This window comes from Eriocheir sinensis, chromosome 15 (assembly GCF_024679095.1).
Source record: "Eriocheir sinensis breed Jianghai 21 chromosome 15, ASM2467909v1, whole genome shotgun sequence".
Taxonomy (NCBI): Eukaryota; Metazoa; Arthropoda; class Malacostraca; order Decapoda; family Varunidae; genus Eriocheir; species Eriocheir sinensis.
In genome coordinates, this window is record NC_066523.1 from 4,285,081 (window position 1) to 4,298,299 (window position 13,219).

Consider the following 13,219-nt stretch of genomic DNA (forward strand, 5'->3'; position numbering starts at 1 on the left):
TTGTATTTTGATGCTGGTGGTAGTGTTGTTGTTTTTGTTACCATTGTGGCTGTTGCTGTTATTATTCTTATTAATTAAAATCTTATTCTCATTCATATTCTTCTTATTATTATAGTACCATTCTCATCGTAATAATACTTACATATCAGCTGAAGCGGTGTGCGCGCGTGTGTGTGTGTGTGTGTGGGGGGGGGGGGGGGAGCCCGTCCAGGAACAGCAAAGTAGCAGCGGAGGGAAGAGCAGAGGAGGTCAAGGACTCGCAAGACACAGCAACAAGCATGCCGGGGCGCTGAACGAAACAGGCACCACGTGTACGCGTCCTGCATGGCCCCCAGCGCGCAATACAAGTAGGTCAATAGGAAGACACTGCCACACGAGTCTACTCCTGGCGCGGCGGGGAGGTGAGGGGAGGGATAGAGGGGAAGAGGGGTAGGCGGGCGGCAACCAGAGAAAACGGAACAAATTTTCTGGGTAAGATAAATATTTCCACGGAACTTCCTACGCGTGATCTTTTTTCCCCGATGGAACATGAGAGGTTTAACCATGACTTGTTGAGGAGCCTGACGCAACAATTAAAACCTTATGGGACGTGGCGGGGCTGATTTAGTCACCTGTGTTACTTTCATATTTAACTGTTAAGAGCGTGACGATTCCATTAACGATGAAATTGGTACGAACACTCAATTGTCTTTAACTTCCAATTACGTAACATCTACACACACACACACACACACACACACAGGTGAGGCTCCTAAGAATTCCTCCTCCTCAAGGAGAGAGAGAGAGAGAGAGAGAGAGCAATAAAATTAAGTAAAAATGGTTGGTATGTGTAAAATTGTGCTCTCTCTCTCTCTCTCTCTCTCTCTCTTCTAGTCCTCCTTTATGCCTGTTCCTCTTCGTCCTCTTCTTCTTGTTCTTCCTTTCCTTATTGTTTGTTGTCATTGTCGTTTTTCTTGTTGTTGTTGTTGCTGCTGCTGTTGTTATTGTTGTTGTTGTTAATACTCTAAAGAAGCAGTGCCCTCAATAGTTCACACGATGCCGCCACCCCAACGCCGCCAGCCTTCCTCTCTAGTGCTTTAAGTGAGCTCTCGTGACTTGAACGCTCTGGGTAAAGTGAGGAGCAACAGCGGCAAGCACGGGGCGAGGTGAGCTGCACGCCAATAGTGGAGATTGCAACGAACAGGAGACACAGTAAGTTAATCCTTTTTCTATTGTTGTCCTCAGTCGTCCGGTTTTCCACTGTTCATTTAAATTCCTGCTTTTTCCATTGTTTCCCCACTCCGGAGAAATGAGTCTGGGATGGAAGCAACGTTTGGCATCACCACCATTCATATTCCTCCTCTGTGGATAACGCTTCATCGCATCTCGATCTTTGTTTTGTTTTTAATTAAATGGCTTGTTACTCTCAATAACAAATCTCTCTCTCTCTCTCTCTCTCTCTCTCTCTCTCTCTCTCTCTCTCTCTCTCTCTCTCTCTCTCTCTTCTGCCGAGTAAAGAAGCTTTTGTAAGACTTAGAGCATTAAATAAACAAGAAAATAAAAAGGACAATAACAAGTAAAACAATGGCATTAATGATAATAATCGGTATAATATCAAATTAAATATAAGCACAGTGAGCAGTGATGGGTAACATTGACGGTACATTTTTTTAGAGTTTTCATGATAACCAGAATGGCTCTGACGCCCCGTGCTGCACTGCTGCTTCGTCTTGCCACGATCTTGGTCTCACCGCGGTGTGCGGCGTGAGGCGCTGCCGCTCCCCGCCCTCCGCAGCCACTCACAGCCCCTACAATATTTTTTCTCTCTACATCTCTCTTTGCCATAATATCCGGCACCCGCCCCTTCTCTCTCTCTCTCTCTCTCTCTCTCTCTCTCTCTCTCTCTCTCTCTCTCATTTAAACGGCCCTAAGTACATTCACGAATGGCAGAAACTGCTGTCCCTGAACACACACACACACACACACACACACACACACACACACTAGCAGGAGCAGCCTCCACCCTGCACATTCCGCAGCCTGGGGCGGGAAATCCACATAATTCAAAAGAACAGACATAGGCCTAAGACAAGCGAGTTATGAAGTGAATTATATATTTTCCCTTTTTTCCGTCTTTTCTGTAGGTCTTGGCAACGCCCTCGTGATCAATAAAGGCGGTGCAAAAACTGCAGACTAGGCCTAGCGCGAGATGGCCGGTGACGTCACAGCATTGATCAGGGAATTGACCAATCCGAAGCCGCCTGAACAGTGTTGCCAATCCCTTGTGTCCATCTGGCGCAAGTTTGCATCAGGTGGAGACGCTTCCCTTTTTTCCCCTCTTCTTTCCTCTATTCTTTCCTGGAGGAGGCGGAGACGGGTCTTTGTGGTGCTGGAGAGAGAGAGAGAGAGAGAGAGAGAGAGAGAGAGAGAGAGAAGAAAAATGAAAAAAAAATTACATCCGCACATAAAGGAATAAGAAGCCTCAGAGTGATGCTGACGCCCACACTTTATCCCCCACACGCTTGGATGTGTGGCCCTGAAGGAGGCACTCTGATATAACTACACTATACATACCAACCATAGTGTGATCGATGCCCTGCAGAGCGTATGCGGGCGTGGGTGCTGGAGAGGCGTGGCAGGGGAGGCGGCGTGAGGGCGGGGCGCGGTGGGCGGGGCGGGTGGGGGCAGGGGCGGGGTGGAGTGGCCAGGCGTAGTAAAGGAGGGCGTAGTGAATAACGCGAAGGAATTCTCGTGCCAGTGTGGCGTTTCCTTCCCTCTGCACCACACACACACACACACACACACACACTGCTACTACTACTACTACTTATACTACTACCACTACTACTACTACCACTACTACTATTACTACTACTACTACCACTGCTATTATACTACTAGAACTACTACTACTACTGCTAATAACAATAATAATAATAATAATAATAATAATAATAATAATAATAATAATAATAACAATGAACATTCTAAACACGGTGCACGTGATGGACCGTTAATAATTTACTCCACTGCGGGAAAGTTAACATATTTTTCCCAGAACATCCAAGGAGTTGAGGGGGAGGGGGGTGGGGCACACTGTGATAGAGCAGACAGCACACGGCCATCGTATGTCACAAGTCACACACACACACAGAGAGAGAGAGAGAGAGAGAGAGAGAGAGAGAGAGAGAGAGAGAGAGAGAGAGAGAGAGAGAGAGAGAGAGAGAGAGTGTGTGTGTGTGTGTGTGTGTGTGTGTGTGTGCGCGTTTAAGGAAGGTGGTAGGGAGGGAATTATTATCGGAGAGGATGAAGGGACGAAAGAGGGCAGGATGGAACGATGCCAAATATCCGTTCTCAAGGCCAAAGGTCAAAACTCTGCCCACAAGTATAGTACACGTAATGCGGTGTGGTGCTGTAATGTCGTACTGAAAGGTCAAAGTGGGCCCATAATTATATAATCTTACCATCCTTTTAATATGTGATGCGTGTGATGAAATTTGGTGTTGTGTGTTGTGATGTGATGTGGCGGGGTGTGTATGACGTGGATGTGTGATGTGGTGGGGTATGGCCTGTTGTGGTGTGTGGCCTGTGGTGTTTGTATGATGTGATGGGTGTGTGATGTTTCGGGGTGAGTGCCATGTGGTGGGGTGTGAGGGCCATGTGGTGTGTTGTGTGGTGTGGTGTGTGACGTGGTGTGGTGTGGTGTGGTGTGGTGTGGTGTTTGATGTGCTATGATGTGGTGTGTCATATAGTGAAGTGTGAGTGCCATGTTGTTAGCTGTGGTTGTTATTGGGTGCAGTGTGTCGAGTGTTGCTGTTAGTGTTAGTGTTGCTATTGCATTGCTTACTGTTGTTTTTATGAGGCCAGGGGCGTGAATACCCATGTTGTGGTTATAATCTACACGGAAGAACAATTAAGGGAAGTAATGGGAGATCTTATTAATCCAGTGTTGGAAAAACCACCTTACCAGAAACTGTTAAAGAAAGTTATTACTCACGAAATAGATGGAAAAACGTGGAACCGGATATGGACGTGTCTTACCTGTAGGAAAGAAAGATTTCAAATTAAAGGAAAATAAAATTGATTAGCTACGTAGTAAAGGGCAATTTATCATCAATCATTCCAACTAATAATCTCATTTCTGGGATAAGCAAAGACATTAGGAAACTTAAAGATCACAAAACTGACTGGTAAATTAGATATCTTTTTATGGCCAGGACCCAATAACAATTTAGTCAAATTCATAGCTTGTGAGAGGCCAACAATTTATTATCATCATATATTACAAACTTGAGTTCGAAGGGAGCATAATTAAGTTATGTCACAATATTTATCACTAAGGAAGATAATTTCTGGTTTCCTTATGTACACTCAAATTATGGTATTATTTAAGAAAAGGAATGAAAAGAATAATACACAGGCTGAAAAAGTAATAAAGAAATAGGAAATATTACTTAAACTTGCATTCAACGAGACCCAAAAGGTGGAGCAAATTTAATTGCATTTTTGATAGGACGACAGGAATTAACTTACAAGCTGCCAGCAGGGTTCTGTGACGAACAAAAAAGTTGGATAGAACACAAAGGGATGCATTCAAGTATATTTATTCGTAAATTTATATCTACCTTTACTCTTCCTTACTCGTATAAATGAATAAACAAATAAATAAATAGAAGGTATATAGTGATATACCCGCTCGATGATTGATTCATCTTGATCTTTGTTTTTTTACATTATTTTTACCGATTCTATCATATATATATATATATATATATATATATATATATATATATATATATATATATATATATATATATATATATATATATATATATATATATATATATATATATATATATATATATATATATATATATATATATATATATATATATATATCAAAAAGGCCAGGTTAAGTGAAACAGAAAATTATCAATAAATTGGTTTAAAATATTTGACCACATGAACTGATGGCTAACACACACACACACACACACACACACACACACACACACACACACACCTGAGCTCGCGCGCAGGTATTTCCTATACAAATTATTTCAACTTTTTTGCAATATATTTACTATCAAATTGGAACCAAGTGTGAGAATCTTCTACCTAATTATATAACTATCGCTCGCAAGTTTTAAAAGTAATGTACACTTACTTCATAAATAAATCATATGTAATAATAATAATAATAATAATAATAATAATAATAATAATGATAATAATAATAATAATAATAATGATAATAATAATAATAATAATAATAATAATAATAATAATAATGATAATAATAATAATAATAATAATGATAATAATAATAGTAATAACAATAATAATAATAATAATAATAATAATAATAATAATAATAATAATAATAATAATAATAATAATTAATGATAATAACAACAACACGACTACTCCAGCATCAGAAACTCGCTGCGTCTTCGTGGTGTTGTGAGCTCTTTCTTTTTCCTGTTGGAACGTTTCGGGTGCTGGAGCGTTTTGACACAGATAAGACTTTCTCGTCGCTAGTTAAATGGACTCGCCCGTTTCCTGAGATTATACGAGGGAAGCGGGAGAAGCGTCCGAGGGAGCAGGTGTGTGTGTGTGTGTGTGTGTGTGTGTGTGTGTGTGTGTGTGCACGTAATGGAGAGAGGCAAAGGAAGAGAAGGGAGAATGATATGAGTGTAACGACCAAAAGGATTGACACAGCAGCCATTTAAATTCGCCTGACCCCTCCCCCCCCTCTCCCTCTCTCTCTCTCTCTCTCTCTAAACACACACACACACACACACACACACACACACACACACACAAGATCGAGAGATGGATGGATATATTCTCTCTCCATCCTATTCTCTCTCTCTCTCTCTCTCTCTCTCTCTCTCTCTCATTTCTTTCCTTGCTTCACAGACTTAGTGGCGGCTTAACCTGTCGAGAACATAAAAAGAGAGAGAGAGAGAGAGAGAGAGAGAGAGAGAGAGAGAGAGAGAGAGAGAGAGAGAGAGAGAGAGAGAGAGAGAGAGAGAGAGAGAGAGAGAGACAGACAGACAGACAGACGGACAGATTGGGCCTCCTGAGTAATTCCTCGGGCCGACCCTCAGTGAGTAGTCGCAAACAACTGAATAAGTGAGTCAGTCCAACGGAAAATGTGGGCATAAGTGTTATCGGAAATCCATAGAGCAGGCGTAAAATAGAGCCACTCATTCTACGGGGGAGGGAGGGAGAGAGAGTGGGGTGGGTGGGTGCTTGTGGGAGGGGGAGGGGAGGAAGGGGGCGGATGTGGAAGGGAGGGAGGGAAAAGGGTGAAAACAAATCGAGACGGGAATGTGTGAGGCAGAATGAAGAGGGAAGGGATATTAAAATGGTATGTGTGTGTGTGTGTGTGTGTGTGTGTGTGTGTGTGTGTGTGTGTGTGTGTAGGGAAAGGGGTATAGGGGGTCTATTAAAAGGACTCGCAGAAGATGAAAGTAAAGAAGTTTCTGACGTAAATCTGACGAGAATATAAAAACAAAGGAGTCACAGGAAGGGAGGCGGAGTGTGTGACAGGCGAAGGCAGCGACGATGAATAATGAAGCGGGGAGGAAGGGAAGGAGGAAGAAAAGGAAATGGATTTTTTTTATTTTAATAGTAAACATATTTTGAGACGACCATTAAATATTACGAGAGAAATTATATAACACTCCGATTACTACTACTACTACTACTACTACTAATACTTTTTTTTACTACTACTTTTACTACTACTTTTTTACTACTACTACTACTTGTAACATTACTAAATAATATATAACAAACAATAACGAAATAATAAAGCCGTGAAACAAATTTATATAGAATGACTATAAAAAAATCTCGACATAAACACTTAAATTATTACTACTTCTACTACTACTAATACTTCTAACACTAGTAAATAATATATAATAAACTATAGCGAAATAATAATGCCAAGAAACACATTTAAATAGAATGAATATATAAAACTCGACACATTATCGTAAATACTCAAACTTTAAATCACACCAAACTGACCTATCTTCATTTTTAAGTGTTACGCGCAGCAGCTTAACCCCCCCCCCCCCCCCAACACACACACACACCTCGTTCTCCTCCCCTTAATGCCTCTCGCCTGTCTCCCCTCCATGCTCCCCTCCTCCTCATCCCCTCTCCCCCAACCGGACACCTCCCTCCCTCCCCCCTCTAAGCCCTCTCCTCCTTCAGCATGGTACTAGGCGCAACTCTGACCCTTCCCTCCCCCTCCTGCAGTGCGTGTGTGTGTGTGTGTGTGTGTGTGTGTGTACCTAAGTAGGGAGGAAAAGAAAAGCTGAAGGTTTGTCGAGCCTGATGAAACTATCTCTTCTGTATGGGAGAGAGAGAGAGAGAGAGAGAGAGAGAGAGAGAGAGAGAGAGAGAGAGAGAGAGAGAGAGAGAGAGAGAGAGAGAGAGAGAGAGAGAGAGAGGTGAAAGGCAAACCCCGCCCGGAAGTATCTCTCTGCTGATATTTTAATTGCCTCCCCCTCCCCCCTCCCTCGCCCCCCACCCCACCCTACGACCTTACCCCCCACACACACATCACCCTACATCCTTAGCACCCCTCCTACTACCCCTCTCCCTCGAACCACGCGCCCAAGACAGCCTTCACCCTTCCAACACACGTCTGCAAGGCCCAAATTAGCATAAACACCGTACTCTACATTTCGCCTTTATTTTACGCTTTTTAAGAAGGTCCGGAGGGAAGGAAGAAGGAAGGGAAGGAGAGAAAGAGAACCTCCATTCATTACGTGATGCAAAGAGAGAGACAAAGAGAGAGAGGGAGGGAGGGAGGACGTAAAGAGAGAAAGGAGAAATGCAACAAAGGTGCAAGCATGAGAGAGAGAGAGAGAGAGAGAGAGAGAGAGAGAGAGAGAGAGAGAGAGAGAGAGAGAGAGTCAGTAGGCTATACGACGTCTGCATTCAATTAATTAACCACGCGCCGCTTTGGCTATCTTCCGTCTGTCGAGCACCTCTTCCCCTCCCCCCTTCCCCCCCTTTGCAAACACCCCCCACTCGCGCCATACGTATCTTTTTCCCTCCTAACTGTAAAAATGCCTCACCCATCCCTTCATCCTCGACCTTCCCTACCTTCCTCTCCTTCGGCAAACCCTCGTGTCGTGTCTTCCCTTCCCTTTCCTTCCCTCCTTTTAACTTGCCGTGCCTCCCTCCATTCCCCCATTTTACTGAGTGCGAGGGGGTGAGGAGAAGAAACTGAAGAAGGAGGAGAGGTTGAAGAAAATGTAAAGTAGAGAAGCTGATGACGATAACGAGAGAAGACAAAGATGAGGAGATCAACAAGGACGAAAAGGTTTAGGAGGAGGAGGAGGAGGAGGAGGAGGATGTATGAGTATGAGAAGGAGGAAGTAGAAGAGGAAAAGGAGGAGGAAGAGGAGGAACAGAAGGGTAAAAATTGCCACGCAGGAAGAAGTTCAAAGCGGCGTCGAGGTCTTTGGGAGCGGAGGCAACCTTTACGGCGGGCCAGCAAGAAAAAAACGGGGCTCCTTTAAAAGTCAAAAGCCTCTACAATGCAGCTCAAAGGGAAGCCTAATGAGCCCTTCATCGCGGGGCTCTCCACCTGACGTGCCGCCCCCGCCCTAATGAACTCCTCCCCCCCCCCTCCCCCCCTCCCCCCCCTTCCCGCGCCTCCTCCTGCCGCCGCCGCCGCCTACCTCGTGTGTCTTCTGTGCCTACTGGTGGCGGCGGCGCTGGTGGTGGTGCAGCCTCCAGGTCTTGGGTCTATTAGTGCCCTTTATGCTCTAGGCCTACAGCAGCCGGCGGTGGTGGTGTGGCGCTGGTGGCGGAGGTGATGATGGTGGTGGGGACGGTAATAATGATGACGATGATGATGGTGATGGTGATGATGGCTGGGAACACTCGAGTCATTTCGTTCCTAGCATGTGTGTGTGTGTGTGTGTGTGTGTGTGTGTGTGTGTGTGTGTGTGTGTGTGTGTGTGTTGCCCGTCGCGGTGCCAGGGCCGCAATGACTGTCACACATTGCTGTCAACAAGAGGCACTAGAGGCGACATGATAATTCTGTCATAATTAATTTTTCATATTCCTTTTACAGTACAGGAGGCAGCTCAAGGACGATACATACTAGATACAAAGGCGAACGCTACACCGCTACTCTCGAAATCAGAGGAAAGCTAGAGCAGCCGAAAGGAAGGGTCAGATACGGTCAGAGGGGCGTCTTGATCCTCCCCCATTGAGAGTGTTCAAGTCGTAGGCATGAAGAGCTACGGGTATATTTCCCTTCTCTTCACAGGTATGTGGCGCCCATTCTCGAACAGGTCAGGTAAAGATAATTCAGATTACATTAAGTTAGATTATGAGATCAGCATTATGTGGGTGACTAAATGAAAGTAGTTTCGATAAAATCATATGTTTTTTTTTTTACAGCAAAGGAGACAGCACAAGGGCACACAAAAAAAGGAAACAATAAAAAAAAGCCCGCGGTCAGTTTTGGAGCTACAACTGAGCGTCTTCACTCGGGGAATGGATCGGAAATATGCGGCAGGTCACCCCAGGGAGAGGCGGTGCATACAGCAGGAGTATTGGGGCCGTGGCGCAATGCCCACGTCGCTGCTGTCATGCACAGTTTCACATTGGCTCATCAGGCACGGGCGAGGGAGGTGGAGCCATAACAGGGACAGACAGGAAAGGAGGACGGTGCAGGAGGGAAGAGAAGGAAGGAGGGAGAGAGGGAAAGAGTGGGTCCAACGTTACCATATTAGGAGGGAAGAGGAGGAAGGAGGGAGAGAGGGAAAGAGTGGGTCCAACGTTACCATATTGGGAGGGAAGAGGAGGAAGGAGGGAGAGAGGGAAAGAGTGGGTCCAACGTTACCATATTGGGAGGGAAGAGGAGGAAGGAGGGAGAGAGGGAAAGAGTGGGTCCAACGTTACCATATTGGGAGGGAAGAGGAGGAAGGAGGGAGAGAGGGAAAGAGTGGGTCCAACGTTACCATATTAGGAGGGAAGAGAAGGAAGGAGGGAGAGAGGGAAAGAGTGGGTCCAACGTTACCATTTTAGGAGGGAAGAGGAGGAAGGAGGGAGAGAGGGAAAGAGTGGGTCCAACGTTACCATATTGGGAGGGAAGAGGAGGAAGGAGGGAGAGAGGGAAAGAGTGGGTCCAACGTTACCATATTGGGAGGGAAGAGGAGGAAGGAGGGAGAGAGGGAAAGAGTGGGTCCAACGTTACCATATTATCGTACTCAGCTCCTTATTTTTACAGATTTCTGACCCCAAAACTGTCTTCTGGACCCCAATAACGAGATTCATTCATAGTTATCGTTAAAATAGTTAATTCCTGATGTTTCTTGCCAACAGTTATACGTCAGAAACCGGTAAATACTATGCTCTGAGTACGATAATCTGGCAACGGTGAGTGGGTCAGAGTTGTGGCGGCACTTCGTTATAAGGGTCTGGTATTCCCTGCGTTGACGGGTGAATTTCTGCATCACAGCGCGGCGGGTTACTAACGGGGAGGCAGTGCTCTAACTTCATCATCAACAACCGAGTTCATGAGCATGTTTTTTCATACCTGCAAATAATAAGGTCGGTATAATAAGACATTCTCGCTTCTCACACCAGCTATTCCTAAAGGTCAAAGAGGGGGTCAGTCGGGTTCTTATGAGTGTTTCTTCAGGTTCATGGTGCAGGAGAAGGGTCACACTACCACCAGGGTTCTAAAACTACTCCTGGAAATGCCCACAACTCCTTTGAAAGCCTTGTCAAATATGTGTTCTTGGGCGACGAAATGTTTTATAATACCACCCCAAGACTCACGTGCAGATGACGCAATGACCCTCATGTACCGAGACCTCACCAACCCACATTATTTTTTATTTTTAAACGTCCGCAAAAGCAATCAGTATCAGCATTACCTTCGTCTCCCAATTCCTTGCGGCCCGCCACCCTTGCCAACACCATGATCATACTCCCCCGCCGACCTCAGCACAAACGGTATAGGCGTCACCATCAACATTCGAACGCAAAACTTCTCGCATCCAAAATACCCCTGGCCACCCCTGCAAATTACCCATGGCCACCCCTGCAAAATACCCATGGCCACCCCTGCAAAATACCCATGGCCACCCCTGCAAAATACCCATGGCCACCCCTGCAAAATACCCATGGCCACCCCTGCAAAATACCCATGGCCACCCCTGCAAAATACCCATGGCCACCCCTAGCATAACACTGCAAGCCTGACCCTCCTCTCGCCTGTCACTGCCGTCAGCCCACCAGCCTATGTACCCCCTCCCACAACACAATGCCGTCTAGTGAGCCCCTCGTCTCCCTTCACATACAATACTGCAGGCCTCTCACCTTTCCCCTAACTATCCTGACCAACTGTTCACGACTCCCGCTCCCCCTCCCCCCCCTCCAACCTGTCACAGTACCACAGCCTACCAGATGCCGCCCAACTATTCTCTTACCTCGTCGCTCCCCTTGTGACTCCTTCCCTCCCCGCCCTACCCAGTGCCCAGCGTGCCCCTTACAAGGCCGGGAGCAGTGATAGAACGTGGACAGCTTACTGCACCCTTCCCACTACTCGATTAGTAACAGTTATGTAATTTACGAATTCTAGGGAAGGGGGAAAGGGGGTGTTTTCTTTCCCCTGCAATGGAAGAAAGAAACCCCCCAACTTTTGAAATTTCTTTGTACTTCCGCTGAAAATGAATGCTTTTGTTACCTCCCCTCCGCGTTGTATGGTGTTATCTCCCCACCCAGTGTTCTATCCCGTCCCTACGCCGGTGCCCGGGCATAGGGGAGGACGGAGCACCTGACAGGGGGACCTTTATGATCTAATAACGAGGGGAGTGAGGGAAGCAGCGTTTACATAATGTAGCCCCGTTGATGGTGACCTCAGCTGCCGGCCTAGTAAGGAAGCAGTTACATCCTCTCTTTGTCTGGTTGCTCCGGACAGCTGTGAGTGCCTCGCTGTCACTGTCTCCATGCAAGGGTTTTCCTGTTATGACCGTGCGTCTCCAATCTGCTGGATTTCCACGGATATACATTCCCCCTCCTTGTTGTGCTCCTCCTCACCCAGCAGCCTTCCCTCACACCCTCTGCTACCGTTCACTTCATTGTTAAGAAGAAGAAGGGAGGAGAAGAAGAAAATGAAGAAGAACAACAACACTAATAATAATAACACTAATAATAACAATGACAACACCACACATCCTCTCCCGCACCCCCACCACTATCAACAACATCCACCACCCCCAACAACACCCCTCACCCCTTCACTCCACCGCTAAGGCAAAGATAATCCCGCAAAAAGAGGCCCTAACGTGAGAACACACAAGCCGCACGAGAACGCCCCACCTCCTTCCTGCCTTGCCACGCGCCTACCCTCCACCTCCCTCAGCATAACGGCGCCAGCTTACCTCCTGCCCCCGCCGCCCCCCTTCTCCCCCACACACTACACCCCCGCCGCCCTGGAGGAGCACCCAGGCGACGGGAAGCGACCAATTACCCCACCCCCCTCTCCTCCACCTCCCTGCCCTCTCCCTCCACCGCTGCTTCTCCTCCGTCTCCATATCTCCACATGAGCCTTGATGCAGAATAAGTAGGTGGTGAGAAGAGGGATCCAAGGAGAGATCATTGCCCTGTAGATGACGGGGAGACGGAGGGTGCACTGGGGGATAGGAAGGAAAGGAGAGAATGGAGCGTGATGGACGGAGAGGAGGATTGCTGGAGGAGGAGGAGGAGGAGGAGGAGGAAAGGGAGACGGTTGAGGTGTGTATGTTTTATAGTAGCAGTAGAAGTAGTAGCAGTGGTAAGCTTGGGTGCAGGACAGAGGGGAACGTAACGAAGAAACAGGAGGAATGGTAAGATTGAGAAAAGGAAAATATGCAGAGTTGCTGAGGTTGGAAAGGTAGGAATAGAGAGAGAGAGAGAGAGAGAGAGAGAGAGAGAGAGAGAGAGAGAGAGAGAGAGAGAGAGAGAGTGGGGGCAGGGGCGTAATATGGAAACAATGGATATCTCTGCAAATCAACCAGAAAACGAAAACAGATGAAGCCGAAATGGGAGACAACAGCGCGGAAACACGGCCAGCAAAATAACATCCTTAGACGCTATGTATCGGCCTTACCCGCTCCTCTCCCATCCCCCCACTTCCATAGCTCAAGAACCAATGACTCTAAAGAACATATCCTTAATGAAGATGTTCGTGTACTGATGAGATGGT